The following is a 16,767-nucleotide window of genomic DNA, read 5'->3' as shown; positions in this document are numbered from 1 at the left end:
CCGCGGTCCCTCCCTCCTCCCCCTTCCCTCCCTGGCTGCTGCAGAGCCCTCCCAGGGCGGCGGCGGCGGCAAACTTTCCAGAGCGGGAAGCCCGCGCCCCGGCCGGGCCCGCGGCGGGCACCGCGCGCGATGCGAGCGGCCGTGCGCTCCGGCCCCGCCGCGCGCTCGCCTCGGCCCCTCCCGCGCCCGCGCGACCCCGCGCACCGACCTGGAGGCCGCCGGCGCCCCGCTCGCTGCGCGCTGCCTCCCTTCCTCGCCCCGGCCGCCGGCCCGACGCCCGCGCGCCTTCCCTCCGGCCGCCCGCTCACCGCTGCGGCCGTGCGCCCGGGGAACAGGACCGCGCCGCGCCAGCCGCCCGCGCCGCTCCCGCCGCCGCCACCGCCGCCACCGCGCACTGAGTCGGGCGGCCCGGCTCGCCGCGGCCAGTGGGGGCCGGCCCGCGCCCGCCCCGCCTCCGGCCCCGCCCGCCCGGCCCGGCCACGCCCGCCCGACGCGCTCGGGGGCGGGACGCGCCCCTCCCCTCCCCTGGGGCGGTCCGGAGGCGGGGCCCGGCTCGCTCCCTCGCCGGCCGGGGATTAGGGGGTGGGGCCGGCGGGGGCGCCGGGCGGTCTCCGAGGGCGTGGGAGCCGGGGCCGGGCGAGCGCGGTCCCCGTCGCACCGCTGCGCGCTCAGGGCGGCCAAGCGCAGCCCTCGGTTGGCACAGCGCGCGCCCCGGTGACGGTCCAGCCGCCGATCAGGGGCTCGGGGCGGTCTCAGCGGGCGAAGCAAGTCCGAGAGGCTCCGAGGAGAAGGCGCTGCCCGCGCTGCACCCTGAGGCGCCAGCGGCCAGTCCTCGGGGCCCGCGGGAGGGGGGCTGCGTGCAAAGGCCCGGGGTGGAGGACAGCGCTGCCCGCTTGCAAGGGGACTGACTGTATCCAGAGGCTCCTCAACCCAGAAGCTCACTGGGGCATTTGTTAAGCGACTGTGGCACACGTGTAGCTAAACTGCCTGAGTCCCTCGCCAGGGGGGTCATTATCCCGCCCCCCGCCCCCCCAGGCATGAGTTTGGAGGTTGGGTGCTTGCCAGGCATTGCAATGGACAGCAGGGGCTGGGGACACGACCCTAGGGCTCTGAGGAAGGACCCCAAGGGGAGCTGGTGGCAGAGCCTGACCTGGCCTGCGATGTGCCAGCTGGGAGGACCCAATGTGGCTGTGGCTTCTGTGCCCACCTTCACGAGGAAGCGGACTCTCCCACTTTCAGGCAAGCCCAGGAGGGTTGGGGTCCACAGGAGCCAGAGAGATGTCCCCTGGACATGGCTCAGCCGCCCCAGCCAAGTGCCTCTGGCCCGCCTGGCTGGGGCTTCTGGGACACGGTTTGCTCATCAGGAAAATGGGCAATGAATTGCCCCCTGTGACTGGCTGCTGGGACCACTACAGCCTGGAGAGCGCCCAGCCTCCAAGGCCAGACATCAAGGCACTGGAAGGGCCCCACCCCAGGGAGCCCTCACACCCACCTGACAGAAGAGCACCTCGGCTGGATGGGGCAGCTCTCATCCCCTGCTCTGCTGAAGCCCGTGTCTCCTAGACAGGCTGGGGCCCGCTGAACCCCAAGCGGGCTGTCCCTGCCCCTCCAGTGCAGAGCCCCAGGCCACCCACACTTAGGTCCTCCCCCAGGATAGATCCCAGGGGCCGCAGTGACACATTCTGCTCTACTCTATTAACCAGTTACTTCAGTAGTTACTTAGTATCCTGGGATGGGTGCGGGTTGCTGGCTCCCTGGGCCCCCTTCCTCTGGGGGGGGGGCTGGATTGGGTTTAAACCCCTGATTTCTTTGTAGATGAAGTTGGCAGGTGGGGCAGGAGTCAGCCTGGGGTGGGGCAAGGAGGAGGGGCCGGTCGCTTGCACCTGAGGGCTGGCCTTCCACTGGACCCTTCTGAGGCCCAGAAAGGGCCCTGCGTTGTGTCCGAGAGGAAGGTCCCCTCCCTGACCCCCAGAGAAGGGTGCCCTGGGTCCCATGGTCTCTGAGAGGTGAGCATCCATTCATCTTTGTCAAGTAGCTTCCTGCTTTCTGCCTCCAGTGCTGTGTCCTTGGCAGAAGTGCCCGTGGGGTATTGAGGGCCTGTGCTAGCCGTTCTCGGGGTTCCCCCCACACCCTCGTCCTTCCCCCACTTATCCCACCTGTTCTGTCCCCAGAAGCCCGAGCGCACGTGGCATCACAGGCCCCCTTGCTCTCCAGCTTCTGTGTGGGTTTGGCCAACGGGCAGGAGACAGGCACTTCTACCTCTGGCCACTCCCTCTCCCTGGGGCCTACGGGGGCCAGTAACAGGCCTGGGCTGACCCCTGGGTGCTTCCAGCCTGTAGTCCTTTCCCAGGGCTGCTGCCACAAACCCCCAGTCTCTGGGTGCTGAAATTTAGCCTTTCACAGTCCTGGAGGCTGGAGTTCTGAGATCAAGGTGTCTCAGGGCCGGGCTCAACTCTGGAGGCTCCGGGGGCTCCTTCTGCCTCTTCCAGCCTCGGGGGGCTTCAGGCATCCTGAGCTGGTGGCCGCATGGCTCCAACCTCTGCCTCCATAGTCACATGGCCTTCCATCATTTCTAAGGACACGTGTCATTCGATGTAGGACCCACCCAGGTGGTCTCCTCTCAAGAGCTTAAGTTAACAATACCTGCAAAGACCCTTTTCCCAAATAAGGTCACAGTACTAGGTTTCGGGGGGGGGGGGTAAGGACGGCCCCCCTCTGCCCTCCGCATGCCCCATCTGGCTGGTTCCTTTGGTCCTGGGTCCCACAAACTGAAGTGGTCCCTTCATTTGGCCTCTCCAGGGACACTGCCTGGTGGCATTTAGGTCAAAGATCAGGAGCATCTTTGTAGCTCTGGGCTGATTTGGCCAAATGGCTTCTAAAAGGTCTGAGGGCTGCGGGGTTGCTAACACCGACCTTCACCTGGAGCCAGGAGTGCTTCTCAGGCCTTCCTTCCCGTGGCCCTGGGGCCAGGCCCGCTGTTTATGGGGCCATCTTAGCCATGTGTCCTAGATTTCAGTGGTGCTTTCCATAAATGAGCCATCGGTAGCCACTATTTTGTCATAGCCCCCTTGCTGGGTCATCTCCCCCGAGACGCTTTGCAGTGTCACCTGGCACCCCGACGAGGTAGGCCCTCCCTGGGCCACCAGACAGGTGAGCTGGGCGGGACAGTGGGGGAGAGCGGGATGAGGGCCAGTGTGGCGGTTCAGGGTCCAACGGGGAGCCAGCCCTGATGCGGGGAACCCCTCAGGGTTCCCACCTCCATGCCCGCTCCCCCCACCCGCCTACCCGTCTCCCAAGGCCCACACCCACAGGGTTCCTGAGCGAAGGTGAATGTGGGAGACCAAGGGCGAGACCAGAGTCGGGGGACTGAGGGCAGCCTGGCCCAGCCCAGCCTGGTCGGTGACTCAGAACTGGCGGCCGGCTTGCTGGGGCCTGTGCGGTGAGCTCCGAAAGGGCCTCCGTGGGAGGGAAGCAGGATGCAGTGTTGCCCTGGGTGCAGCTCTTCCTGCCTTTACCCCTCCTCGCCTCCTCCTGCCAGGCCTGGGCTGATGTGAGGAGGGGCATGGCAGGGAGGTGCGCTCAGACATGGGAACCCTCCTGGTGTGGCCTTGAATCTACATCCCGCGTGCTCTCTGCAGCACTCCTGGCAGACCGCGGCGGCTGCCACGTGCTCATAGGTGCCTGTCAAGGCCAGTGCCAGGCCTGGAACCCAGGCAAGGGAGCCCCCTGCTCAGCTCCCTTCTGGAGGGAGTGCCAGGCTCAGAGATGGTGCTGCGGCTGGGAGCTTCTCTGCCCTACCCCGATGCTCCAAGTCTCCTCTGCTCGGGCACAGGGGTGGGCCCCACGGTCCAGGGTAGGACACCAGGGGGTTGAGGGGGAGGCTCCTCTCGATGATCCGCTGAGCTGGGCTGGGCTGAGCCCCTCCCCACGAAGAAGAAAGAGCCCATTTGAGAGAGGCTGTGGCTGTTGTGAATTGTGGGTAATTTATGCCTTTTAACTTTATTCTCAGAGAATTTGAGGAGGATCTAAATAAAAAGCACAATTGACTTGCTCATTATAACCAAAAATGGAATTTTGAAGTACGTGGATAAAGGAAGATATTTCAGAATTCATTGGCCAACACCGGCTACTGTAGAATATCCTTAATTTTAGCTCTGAGCTTCCTGGCAGGCTGAGCAAAAAGGGCAATACTGTGAATCATGTGCTGTTCAAAGGCTGTCTTCTCAGATGTGCTGTGATTAGCCCCAGTCCAAACAATTTGGCTTTTTTGCCCCTCGGTTCACTCAGACCACTAGACCTCAAATCCTGACTTTAGGTTTGGAAAATGTGGTTGCTTCCAGATGAGCAAAAAACGTATAGACACAGGAGAGTAGTGGCAGGGTGGGGGAGAGGAGATGAAGGCTTAGGCTTACCCTGGGCTCCAACCCAGGCTGGGGGTGAGAGGCCCCCAGCTCCTGCAGAACCTGGCACCAAGGGCTGCTCTGCAGTGACGAGGGGCAGGAGGGAGCTGGTGGGAGCAGAGTCGGTCTGGGGGTGAGCCCAGGAGTGGGGGCAGTGAGGAGGTGGCCAGAGATGGCCAGGGAGGGGTTAAGGCTGCCGCAGCTCCTGGGCTGGGCTGGCGGGGGCCAGGCCGGTAGCCGCTGAGCAGCTCAGAAATCTATTTTCCTAAGCACTTGGCATTTGCCTAAAACCTCAAGTGTATTTTCCCTAAGTTTTATTTTTTCTTTGACCCCAAACTCTGGTAAATTTAAGGGAAATTTAATTATGATGTTTTGGGTCCATTTACACTTAAACCTTCTCAGCATTTTTTCCAGGACCCTTTTGGAGTTCAGCACGTCTTGGGAGCCTTCTAAATGAGCGTTTTTATTATTATTATTTTTTGAAAAGGCTTCGCTCCCCGCCCCCTCCGGCCCCCAGCACCAGCCTTCCTGCCAAGAATAAACAAGCCCGACTCCGCAGGCTCCGGCTGAATTAGGAATCCGGGCTCGGGCCCTGGGGCCAGCCCCAGTCACACCCTCCTCCCTGCAGCGGGCAGCCTCGCCCTCCCGGGAATGCCCCTTCCGCCCCTTCCTTTGGGTCCTGCTGGCCCATCGCCCGCTCCAGGAAGCCCCTGCGCACTCTGCCCTGAGCCTCAGCCAGAGCCCCCTCGAGGCCTGAGCTCCCTCCGCCCCTGCTGGTCCCGGCTCAGGTCTCTGGTGGACAGACCTCAGCCACAGCGCCAGCTCAGAGTGGCCCTCTTGGTTCCTCAGGCAGCGGGGACCTCGACTTCGGCGATGGACCCCATCCAGGCCATGGCCAGGGGATCTCCCCAAGACGGGTTGGGTGACCCACGCACGTCCCACGGGACTGGGAACAGGGGGCCTGAAATTGGTGGTGATGGTGGCTCCTGACAAAGAACCCCCGGGGGCCAATCCTCACACAAGCCCCATATCAGCCCTGTTTGACAGGTGGGGAAACCAAGGCATAGAACCTCGGGTGGCACGGCCTTCCCACGTACACAGTGACCAGGTGCGGCTCCTTTGCCCAAGGTTTCGGCTGAGCTTGGGAAGGGAAGGGTGGGTGTTCTCTGCAGTATTTACGGATCCCAGGGCGTAGGCTGGACCCCCCAGTCTCAGGCAGGCACCCAGCAGCCAGAGGGAGGTCGGCCCCTGCCCCCTTCCCCTGGGCCCAGCCGCCGGATGCTGGCACACAGGGCTACACCAAACTAATTGGAGGAGGCAGCTGTTTGCAGGGCGAACTTGCCGAGGCTGGGCAGAGGCCACTGGCTCACCGAGCCTCCCGCTGTCAGGAGCCCTGCTCTCCCAGTGCACCCCCAGCGGGGCCCACCCTGAGCCACTATCCCCCCACTGCAGGGGCCAGCTCTCCGCCCAGGAGAACACAGCGTGAGGGACATGGCACCCACTCCAGGCGGCCCCAGCAGCCAGCGCAGTCCCAGTGCTCTGGGTGACGCCAATGACACTGTGGGCAGTCGGGCCAGAGCTGCAGCAGCACTTGGCCTGGGGTGGACTAGGGGGTGCAAGGTCAAAGCCTGGTGTCCGGGCAGAGTCTTGGATTGGACCTAGCACCACCCTGGTCCAGTCCTGGGGTGTCTGCCTTACACCCAGGGCCTGTCTCCCATCTGTAAAGGGCACCACCTGCCCGGAAGGCTGTGGGAGGCAGGAAGCAGCCTGAGAAAAGGGCTCAGGGGGGGCTTGGGGAGGAGGTGAGCCCGTGGGGGTCCTGGGCTGCCCCAGGAAGGGGCCCTGGCTCTGGGGATCCCAGGACAGGAGGCTTTGGCTGGACTCTGCTGGTCCCAGACCCCCATGGCACCCCATTGCACACACCTCTCCAGCTCCCAGGAAGGAGAGATGGGGAGCAGCTGGCTCCCGCAGGACTTCCCCCCAAGCCCAGTTGTTGACCTCTAAGAAGAGAGGCTGTAGCTTGAGTGGGGTCTTGCCAGCCCCTGATTTGGGTCAGGGGGGCAGGGTGATGGCCGAAGCCAGTGCTCCTGCAAGAAGCCTGTTTTGGTCCCATCCACCCAGGAGATTGGGGCTCCTGTGGGTCTCCCCAGGCCCTGAGGTTCTCAAAACCCTGAGCGGTGGAGACCCAGGGGCAGGCAAGTGTGCCGTCCTGCAGCTCCAGCCGGCACTCGATGGGCACCAGGGGAGGCGTGTTTGTTTAACCCTAATTGTTGCGCAACTCGGTCAGCACGGGACCATTTTACAGATGGGGAAATGGAAGCAGAGCGTGGTTAACCACTTACAAGGGATCTGTCCCTACGACTGTTTGCTGAGGGTCTGCTCAGGCCCTGGGGTACTGTGGCCTCCCCAGGGCACCCCTACTCAGAGGGAGGCGTGAGGTGCGGTGCCTCAGGAGGTCCCGGGGGTGCTGGCCCCCTCGACACCATCACCACGCAGCCCCAGCCTGTTTGCTTCTCTGCCTATTGGGTGAGTTCAGGGGCGAGGGGGGCCTGGTGACCAGCGAGGAGCCTGAGCGCTGCTTCCCCGCTGGGCGCTCCTCTCAGCCGCCTCTGGCCCTGGGCTGAGCGGGGGCTGCGGCTCCTAATAGAGATGTCTGCGGACCTCCCTCCCCGCCACGCCCGCCTGCCTTCCCGCCCGCTGCTGACAGCTTTATTGGTCAGCTGGCTGCTCTGCAGGGACGGGGATGTGGGGATGACGACCAGCGGAGGGTAGCTGTCATGAAGAGGGTGCCCGGGCAGCACACACCCGCCCCACCCGGAGCCGTGCCTGCCCCTGTGCCCATACTGGTCTACGGCCCAGGACCGAGGATGCTGCCCAGCAGGCTCCAGCCTGGGAGTGGCCTCTCGGGGGCCCCAGGCTCAGGGTGAAGGTGGGTGGGAACTGGCAGGGAGGCTGGGCAGAGAGGGCTGGATACAGGGAGGCCAGGGCTGGGGGTGGCCTGGGGGACCAGGGTGAGGTGGGGCAGAGCAGTTCCCGGAGGGGCGTGGGTAGACAAGGCTCCCCTCCCTGTAACCAGGCCTGCTCTGTGGGGTCCCTGCCCAGTCTTGGCTTAAGCCTCCCTGGCCCCAGTTTCCAGCCAAAACTGCCCTGCGGACCAGTCACCTTCTGGACCAGGGTCTGCCCACGGCTGGGGTAGGAGGGGGTGGGGTGTCCTTGGGGAGGGCCCCTGGGGCTGGAGCCTGGTTCCCAGGCCCAGGTTATCTCAGGATGGGGTCTGTGTTGCCTCAGTGCAGATCAAAGGGGCTTATCGCGGCCAGGGCTCCCTTCCCACGCCAACCTCTGTCCTACCCCGCCCCTCCCTCCTCCAGCAGCCTCTGCCCTGGAAGTATTCCTGCTGCCCCTGTCCGTCGGACCCTCCCTGCCACCCCTCCTCTGGGACTTCGTCCAGGCCCCTGACTCTGAGGCTGAGCCCAAAATCCATGGTCCCCCAGGCTCCACCACTGGCTTCCAGGAGAGAGGTCAGGGAGGCCGCTGGGCTTGGTCCACCCAGAGGCAGACAATGGGGTCGGCAGGACAGCCCGGTGACCACGGCAGGAATTAGAGGCACAAGAACAGGATGTAGGATATAGGTGCGCCCAGCTCGGCCTGAGTCCAGGGAGGCCCCCAGCGGGTCCTGGGTGTGGCCTGGAGCCCTCAGAGGGGCCCATGGGGACACACCTTTGAGCACATGCCTGTGCCCATGTCCGCGTGTGTGCGCGTGTGCGTGTGCGCGTTCACAGCGAGCAGCCAAGCCCTCAGCGCATCCGACCAGCCAGGTGCCCCCAGGAAGCTGCCCAGGCCCAGGGCGCCGTGAAGCTGCCGAGAAGCCTGTGAGCTCCCATAGCAATGCTGCCTGCCCTCCCGGGCACGGAGAGCCTGGAAAACTGGGTCAGAGCAAGGCCAGGCAGGCTCTCCACCCCGCCCGAGCACGCACGGCGAGGGCAGGGGCTTCAGGTCCTGGCACACCTGGGGCCCAGGCCGAGGCTGGGTGTCCTTGCGTGCACTCGCCGGAGCGTGTCCTCGGGGCATAAGCAGGGTCCAGGGCTTCAGCCTCTGATCAGGGCTCTGGATGTCCCCCAGCCCCATAGACCCCTGACCTGGCTGAGAGCAACCTTTGGCTAGTGCAGACTCCAGGCTAGCCCAGTTCCCAGCTTAGCTCACAAACGCTGGGAGCTCAGGGACCTAGCCCACCCTGGCCAGCTCAGGAAAGGGCTCCTTTCTCTGGGGCTGCGTGGGACCAAGGGGGTGACTGATCTCAGGTAGACAGGTAAGGAATCTGCTTAGGTTCAAAGAGGGCAGTGACCTGCCCAGGGACACACAGCCAAGCAAGAAGGGCCCCTCCTGTGCACACCTGTGGCCCCTGCAGTGTCGCCGTGAGCTGCCCTCCCAAGCACCCCACCTCTGGCTTACATGGCCATGTCTCCTGTGACATTTGCCCTCACCCCCCATCTGGCACATCAGAGGTCTCTAGGGGTTCAGCTAAGCCTGTCCCCTGCAGCCTTGGGGCTGACCCCACCCCTGTGGGGCTCGTTAGGTTTATCCTGCAGGTGATGGGGGCCTCGGGGCCGAGGCACAGTCCCAGGGTGGGGTGAAGACAGAGGCCCAGTCCTGGGCTCCACTCACGGGGGGTGAGGGGGTGGGGGTTGCAGCCAGTCCATGGGCCGCTTTCTGCCCCCATAGCTAAGTGTTACGGGGGGCAGACCTCACCACGCTGGTCGGGGGCGTGGGGCCATCCACACACCACAGCTCCTACTTTCACGCCCCCCTGCTGCATCCATCCCTCTGAAGGGGGAGGGAGCAGCGGATCTCCAAAACCGAGAGTCGTAGGCCTCACTCTGTGCCCCATCCCTGTCCTGACGCTGTCCTGCCCCCGTCCATGTCCGTCCACCTCACTGTCGGGAGACTGTGAGTCCAGGCCCCAAGACAGGGCAGCCGCCAGGGCCACCCCCAGCCCGGCTCGCAGGCTGACGGGCTCACGCCCCACTCCTGGGAGACCCCTGTGCTGGCCAGCACTGCGGGACCCGGGGAGCTCGGAGGAGCACGCCTACTCCTTTCCCCGTGGCCCAGACACCGTGTTCCCCTTGTAAAGAGCTTAAAGGATTCTGGGCTGTTTGCTGCTGTTGAGCTCACAGAACTGGTAGTGCCAGAAACGCTGCTCCCCGGGCAGGTGTAGACTCGATGGGGGCCAGCCCGCTCCCCTCCCCGGGCCTCTCTCTGCCGGTCCTCCCCAGCCTGCCCTGCCCCCACTCCCTGAAGATGACCCTCAGGAAAGGGGAGCAGGCTGGTGAGCCACCTGCCCCTCTTGGGCAGGACCCCCCCACACCCAGGGGCCTCAGCCTTAGCACCTCTGGCTCCCCAGGGCCCCTCCCCAGACTCCATCCTTCCTGTCCAGGGTGGTCCCAGCCCATAAGGCCCTGGTGCAGGGGTCCCAGCTCTGCCAGCATTGTTGAGTGCTCTCGGGCATGTTTGTAAAACTGGGAGGGTAGAGGTGCCACCCAACGGGGTGAGGTAACAGACTTGGGTCTCTATCGGAAGACCTGGAGCACGCAGCAGAGCCTCCTCACACCCCTGTAGCTCACCCTGCTGTCTCCTGCCCTGGAGAGATCACCCCCAGAGGCCAGACCTGCCCACTGTCGTCCGCCAGAGACCTCAGAGGGGCAGCCCCGAGATGTCCTCAGCTCCGCACCAGCAGCTTGGTGAGTCTGAGACCCCGGGTCCTAGATAAGCTGGCCAGGGGCCTCCAGGGCAGGGTCTCTGAGGTCTCAGGGCTATGTGTGTGTGGCCCTGGTGGTCAGAAACCATTCCAGGGACAGCCATATAGCTTGCCATGTGCGCCACCAGGGACAGAGGCAGATAGCGCCCCGAGCTATGAAGTCTCTCCTGCAGGGCCGTCCCACCGTGGACAGGACACTTGTTTGGTTCAGCAGGGCTGGCCTTAGGCGAGGCCTGTTCACCCCACCTCCAGGTTTCTAGTGCTGCTCCCAAGGCTCTGTCCTCAGTCCCGGACCACTGAGGTTCTCTTATGTAAGATGGGGGCCTAGGGTGCTGGAGGGCCAAAGGGGTCGGCTGAGCCCCATGCCCCTGCCCAGCCCAGCACCTGTCCAGCACCCTGGGGCCAGTAGAGGGGGTTTCAGGGCTGGGTAGGAGGACTGGGGCCCCTAAGAGTCAAGACCTTGGTCCCCAGGAAAAGGCTATGGCTATGCCAGCCGCGCACTGTCCCCCTGCCACAGCGGCAGGGAGTGCAGCCTTAGCCTCCGGGACAGCTGGCTGGGTGCAGGGATGGCAGAGCATGGAGCTCACCCTCTGCACAGGGGGCTCTCAGAGCCCTCAGCATGTGCACCAGTCCCTAGCAGAGGAGCCCCCCCATTCTGACCACGTGTAGCTGCCAGCTGCTGCCAGCTGGAGCCGGGACCTGCCCCACAGACACATCTGTCCTGCCAGGTGAGCAGGGTTAGTGGCCCTTGAGGAGCACAGAGGCCCGTTGACAGTGGTCTGAGCACAGCCATGCTCACCCAGGATACCGGCCAGGCCATAGGCCCACCGAGCCTCCAGCCGGCTCCCCAAAGCCCAAGGCCCTGCCCTCTGGGAGCATCCAGGCAGGGTGGACTCGGGCCAGACACAGGGGATGCCAGGTGTCAGGGCCTTGCCATCTGGCCATTGCCCACTCAGGGTGTGATACTTTCCTGAGCCCGGCACCTGCCATAGCAGCTCTGCCAATGTCTTGGCACAATGTTGGCCCTGGCTTGAACCCTTCAGGGACGGGGAGCTCACTCCTGCTCAGGATACCCCTTCCACCCAGGAGTCGGCTGGGGGCTCAGGTAGGTCCCTAGGTTCTTGAAGAGGGAGACCACCTGTGTAGGCAGATGGCCTGTGTGTCTGTGTGTGTTGACGCCCTTGAAACAGGATGGGTTCTGGGGCCCCCCTGGGACCTGAGAACTGGCTTTGCACGAACTCAGGTGAGGCTCAGAGCTGCCCCGCCCCAGCCCCACGCTCGATGGCCAGTCCCGGCCAGAGCCAGGACTGCAGGTTCCGGGGTGGCTGTGTGGAGCCAGGGGTGGAGTGGGGGGCAGGCCGTGGAGCTGGGACAGAAGGACCGTGAGCACCAGGAGGTGGGCACCAGGCATGTCTGGTGTGCAGGTCTGAGCTTTAAGTGCCGAAAAAATACAGCTTTTTCCCAATGAATTCATTTAGGCCAAGAAAAGAGAAACACTCCAGAACCTGGGGAGGAAGAGTTGTTGCTTTTAAGCCCTTGGCTTGATCCTGAACTCCCTGGCAGTTAGGGCAAAGAGAGAAATAAGATGCTGCTGTGGCTCTTCATGTGCAGGAAGGGGCAGCGCAGAAGGGCTCAGCTGGCAGAAGGAGGGCCCCTTGGCATTCCATGGCCACGTGTCCCTTGAAGGCCAAGACCGTGGCCCCCTCCCTGCAGGTGTGCCCTGGAGGGGACTGCAGAGCCACCGCAGTGATCTGACAACAGGACCAGCTCTGAGCCCAGACCCCACCCCAGGTCAGGGGTGGCTGAGGGGTGCCCTGGGGCCAAGGGTCCAGCGGGGCAGGGCTGTGGGGTGGCAGGGTGGTGGGGTGGCAGGGTGGTGGGGTGGCAGGGTGGCATGGGCTTCTCAGCAAGCTGGCCCTGGAGGGTCTGGAGCTGAGCTGGGCTGATCTGACCAGGGGTCTCGGGGCTAGGGCAGAGGCTGGAGGCCGGAGGGGTTTCTGGGCTGTGGGCAGCGTAGTGGCGAGGCGGCTGGGCTCTGGGTGTCTTGTGCGAGGGGCTGGGGTGGGGGTGATATGGTGCTGCAGTCTTTAGCTGTGTGGCCCTGGGTCAGGCCCTGAGCATGCGGGTGATGTGGTCAGGCCCCTCGAGGGAGCCCCAGAGGCAGCAGTCCATGTGGGCAGAGCGGCCAGGGCCCGACAGTGTACCTGCCTGGGGCCCTCCCCCTGCTTGTCCCTGGAGGCCTCACAAAGCCCCGTCACACCTTGCTTGTCTGGGGCTCCCTGGCACCTGTCTGGGGAAGGGAGGCTGTTGTGCTCATTTGGAATGTATGCCAGACCTGGCAGGATGCCCACCCTGGCCACAGATGCCCCCCCCCGCCCTCCCAGCTAGCTCCCCCCGCCCCTAGTGCACCCAGGAGACAGGCTGGTGAGCTCATCTTCCCATGCAGGGCGGAAGGAGGTGTCTGCACAGGGGATACCCTGCCGCCACGGGCACTGCGCCAGCCTCCCTCCAGCCCCCAGGTTCTCTCCCAGGCAGGGGTGCTGGCAGCCAGGGCTTTGTCCCTCCTGGGCACCCACTGTCCCCTGGGACTACCCCTCTGCGCTCAGGTTCCCAGCATCCTGTCTGACGTCCCTCCACCCTGGCCTGAGACAAGGCTGCTGAAACGACCTGGGGGTGCTGTGCCAGCCACGGAGGGCAGAAAAGCCCGGGTCTGTCCGGGTGGCCCTCCTGGGTAGGACCAGACACTGACGGGCACCGCTCAGGAAGCACGGGCAGGGGGCAGGCCCAGTAGGAGGGAACCTGGCTCTTGGCACACCTTGGGCTGCCTCCACAGACCTCGCGCTGGCCCCCAAGTGGGGCCAGGATGAGGGTGGCCGCCGTTGCCACCGTATCCCTTTCAGCAGGGCTGCGCCCTACGTGGGTCCCAGGGAAGGTGCCAGGCCCTGCTGGTTGGCGTTGGAACCTTGCTTCCTCTGTTCTTGTGGTGCCCTGAGGGACAGGTGCAGGACCCCAGGTCTCCGTGGGGCTGGCAGTGGGGGGGGGGCAAGGAACAGAAGTCAGGGGAGAAGTTCAGGCGGGATGGGAGCAGGTTAGGGCGAGGGAGGCGGAGTCCAGGGGTGGGCAAGGGAGGCAGCGGTCAGCGGGCCTGTGGTGGGAGGAGAAGCCTGCCCTTCGATTCCATTGGGCATTGGGCGGTCCCCAGGGCTCCAGGCAGGAGCGTGACACCGTCTGATTAAGATGCGGTCTCTCTGACTGGCGGGAGGGGGTGAGAGGGCAAAGGCCCTGCGGTCAGTCGGTCAGTCAGTTGGGGGACCCAGGCCTGCTCAGGGCCCAGGAGGGTGTGAGCAGCTGATGTCGGTAACGTTGGAAGGGGTGGGACAGAGGAGGGGGATCCAGAGTGGAGGGGCACTGACGGCTCAATCCCGCCCGTCACCGCTCAATGGGCCCTTGTCCCTGGCCATTGAGCACCACATTCCCGGCCCCCTGGCAACGGGCTGGCCATGGCCATCTCCGGGGAGGCAGGAATGTGGCGGGCGGGGCTCCGGCTGGGGATGGGGGCTCCTGTTCTCACGCCCGCTGGCCACTCGGGCCGACTCAATTGGAATTTAAATGCCGACCATTGTTGTCCCCAGAATGGCCAGGAGTCAGTGCTGCCCTGGAGGCTGGACCAGGACTGGACCAGAGCAGGGGCCGGTTGGGCAGGCCAGTCTCTCTTCCCCTGCCAGCCTTTCCCCCAGCTCCCTTCTCCAGGCTGTCCTCCTGGATCCCTCCAACCCACTCTACGGGCTGCCAAGCTCTGGTTCTGTCCGTCCTGAAGCGTCCCTGCCAGGGCTGGGACCGATCATGGCCTCTGCTTTCCTTGGGGAACCAGCTGTCTTCCCAGACTGGCTGGGCCAGGCCCCTCTATGACAAGAAGCCCTTACCCTTCCTGGTACCACACTCCAGGGGCATCAGGAAGCCAGGGCAGTAAGGTGGAGGGCCCAGGGCAGTGCTATTGGGGTTTGGAGTGAGTTTCTGTGCACCCCTGAGTCCAGTGGTGGTGGAGGAGACTGGCGCGGGGACCAGGCAGAGCCCTGAGGGTCCTGACTCGGGCAGGACAGATGTGAGCTCAGCACACAGGTCTCCAACAGGCCGGCCTCCTCGTGCGGTGTCCCCTAAGCGCTGGATTCACAGTGGGGTCCCAGGATCAGGAACACAGCCCCAGCCTCCCACCCTGGAAGGCAGCCCTGGAATCCTGCCTGCCCATCCCAGAGCTCTGCTCCACCAGGAGGGCCACTCCTCTAGGTTAAGGATTGTCTCCAGGACCAAGCTAGGACCCCAGGAAGGTGAGCAGTCAAAGGTGACACCTGGCTTATAGGGAAACACAGGGGACCGTCACCTGGGCCCCAGGCCTTCCATCCTGTCCTCCCCAGAGTGCCCAGGGTGGGTCTCAGGGCATATCCAACTCCAGACCGAGCCAGCCCGAGCCTTCGTGGGAGCCCTCTGTGTGACACCCTGATTCCCAGGCCTCACCGCCCAATCCCTCCCAAATGCAGCTCGAGGCCCCCAGACTGGGTGGGCATGCCCCTGGCACCCAGGCCACCCTCCTGTCCCAGCCGCTGACAGGAGGACACCGGCCTGGCCCCCAGCCCTGCCTACCACCTCTTCCTCCCCGAGAGCTCATCCATTCATTTATTTGCCGAACTTCTGACGTCCTGAAAGGGTCTTTTGTCCAGGCAGACAATCGATGGCAGAAACGGCTGGAGTTGTGTTTGAGGAAAGTCTAGTGCGTGAGTGTTTGTGGGGGTGGGGACAGTGGTCCAGCCCAGAGGTGGGGCGCAGGGCCAGCACCAAGCCTGCTGGGTGGGACCTCGAACACTCTCACCCCAGGCCCGGCCGTGAGCAGCAGACCCCATGAGCAGGGGTCACAGGCCCGATCCCTGGCCGTCTAAGCCCCATGGGGGAATATTGCCGAGCGGAATCCTGGGCCACAGCCGTGGTGCTCAGCAGAGCCAGCCAGGCTCCCCGATTTCGTCTTCACAGGGGCAGAACTAGGGCCAGGAAAGGGGACTTTGAGTAAATGGCCAGAGGCCTGGCGCCTGACCACTAGACCAATGACCCTGCTGGGCAGGGAACAGCTCTCAGGCCCAGGGAACTGCCCTGCAAGGACCCTGAGGCTGGGGCCTGTTGGCAAGTCTGAGGAACAGTGAGAAACAGAGGCTGGTGGTAGATGAAGGGAGAGGAAAGGAGGCCACCCCACTTTTATTGGGGTGAGATGGGAGCCCTGGGTTGGGGGAGCTGCCCAAAGTGGGATAGAACCTGATTAAGGTTCTCAAAAGGCCAGGAGAGGAGGAGGGGGCTGGGAGGCCAGGGAGGAGGTGAGGGGATGGAGGGCGAGAGGTGCTAGATCCTGGTTGGCGTGAAGGTAGGTAGAGCCCAGGGCATCTGCTCGCTGCTTAACTGTGGATGCGAGAAACGGGGGCCCGATTAGGAGAAGGTGAGGGATCTGGGTTTAGGCTGGCTGACCGCTCACCACTGTCTCCCAACCACCTCATGGAACAAAGGCCCTCGAGGTCAGGACCTGCCTGCTTAGGCTTAGGCACAGTTGTTGAGTGAGGGCCTTGGAGGCACCGGACAAGCTGGGATACAAAGGGCCTTCTCCCCAGAGGGCTTCCTGGTGGAGGCATCCGTGCTGGAGGGAGAAGCACGACAGATGGGCTGTGACCCCACATGTTCTCTCCTGGAATGGCCTGGGCCCTGGGCCCAGAGCGGGTGGGGAAGGGTAGGGGAGGCTCCCTGCCTGCCCTGGGGCTGTGAACAATGCTGACCCAGCACTGGCCGCCTCATCCAGGCGCTGCCCCGGACTCCAGCCCCGGACACAAACACGACCCATTCACGGGCAGAAGAGCCCAGGAGTCAGGAAGCATTGGCATCAGCCGCTGGCCTGGCGAAGGGTGAACGTAGTGGCACTGGCCTGGGCTGTCTGTCCAGTGTCCACTTGTCAGTCTTGTCTGCATCAGGTTGGCTATGCCGCCTGGTTCAGGGTTGCAGGACTTCCGCTGTGACTTCAGCCGCTGTGACTGTGGTCTTGGGAGCTGGGATGGGCTGAGGACAGGGAAAGAGCCCCGCTCCCAGGTCCCCAGCTGGACTTGCCCCCGTGGAGGGGCTGTCTCTCATGGGGTGCTGACCACCCCAGGATGGGCACGGCTCAGGACTCAGGCCTCCTCGGGCTGGCTGCTGGTGGCCAGGAGCCCACACTGAGTCCCGAAGGCCTGCTCCCTCTGGGGACACCCCTTGATGCCAAGGACCTCAGGGGGTAAGCCCTGGGGCTGGGGGTCTCACTCGGCCCCTCGTGCACCAGTGTCCCCTGAACCTGAGTGTGCTCAGTCTGCTCCCTGTCAGAGGAAACTAGCTGTCCCCTCCCGCAGCATCTGCCCAGCTCCTGGCTCCTGCAGTGGCACAGCCAAGAGCTCCCCCGTCTCGGGCTGTAGGGCCACTGCAAGGAACGGTGTCCACTCAGGAAGGTGGACACTATCCCTTGGGTGATCTGCATAGGGTCCCAGGGGGCCCCACCCTGCTGTGAACTCTACCTTCCACGGCCCCCAGGCCCCCAGGCACCATCTGCTGAAGCTTCAT

The 16,767-nt window shown here is 64.3% G+C and overlaps 1 protein-coding gene and 1 pseudogene across 2 annotated transcripts in view; both read right to left on the bottom strand.

Annotated features, from left to right (window-relative positions):
* Positions 1-292, bottom strand: part of FGFR3 (fibroblast growth factor receptor 3) — a 14,859-nt gene extending 14,567 nt beyond the window's left edge. The window contains exon 1 of the mRNA XM_081135651.1: positions 209-292. The gene's annotated coding sequence lies outside the window, so the exon portion shown is untranslated. The remainder of the gene's footprint in view (positions 1-208) is intronic.
* The window catches only part of LOC308566411, a 16,988-nt pseudogene extending 221 nt beyond the window's left edge, over positions 1-16,767 (bottom strand). Inside the window, exons 1-2 of the transcript in view lie at positions 16,722-16,767; positions 209-751 (exon numbers count right to left, since the gene is read on the bottom strand). The product of the transcript in view is annotated as an uncharacterized misc_RNA (transcript). The remainder of the gene's footprint in view (positions 1-208; positions 752-16,721) is intronic.

This window comes from Miniopterus schreibersii (genome assembly GCF_964146895.1).
Source record: "Miniopterus schreibersii genome assembly, chromosome: 1".
Classification (NCBI taxonomy): Eukaryota; Metazoa; Chordata; class Mammalia; order Chiroptera; family Miniopteridae; genus Miniopterus; species Miniopterus schreibersii.
The sequence above is the reverse complement of the archived record's forward strand: the minus strand, read 5'-3'. Positions and strand labels throughout refer to the sequence as shown.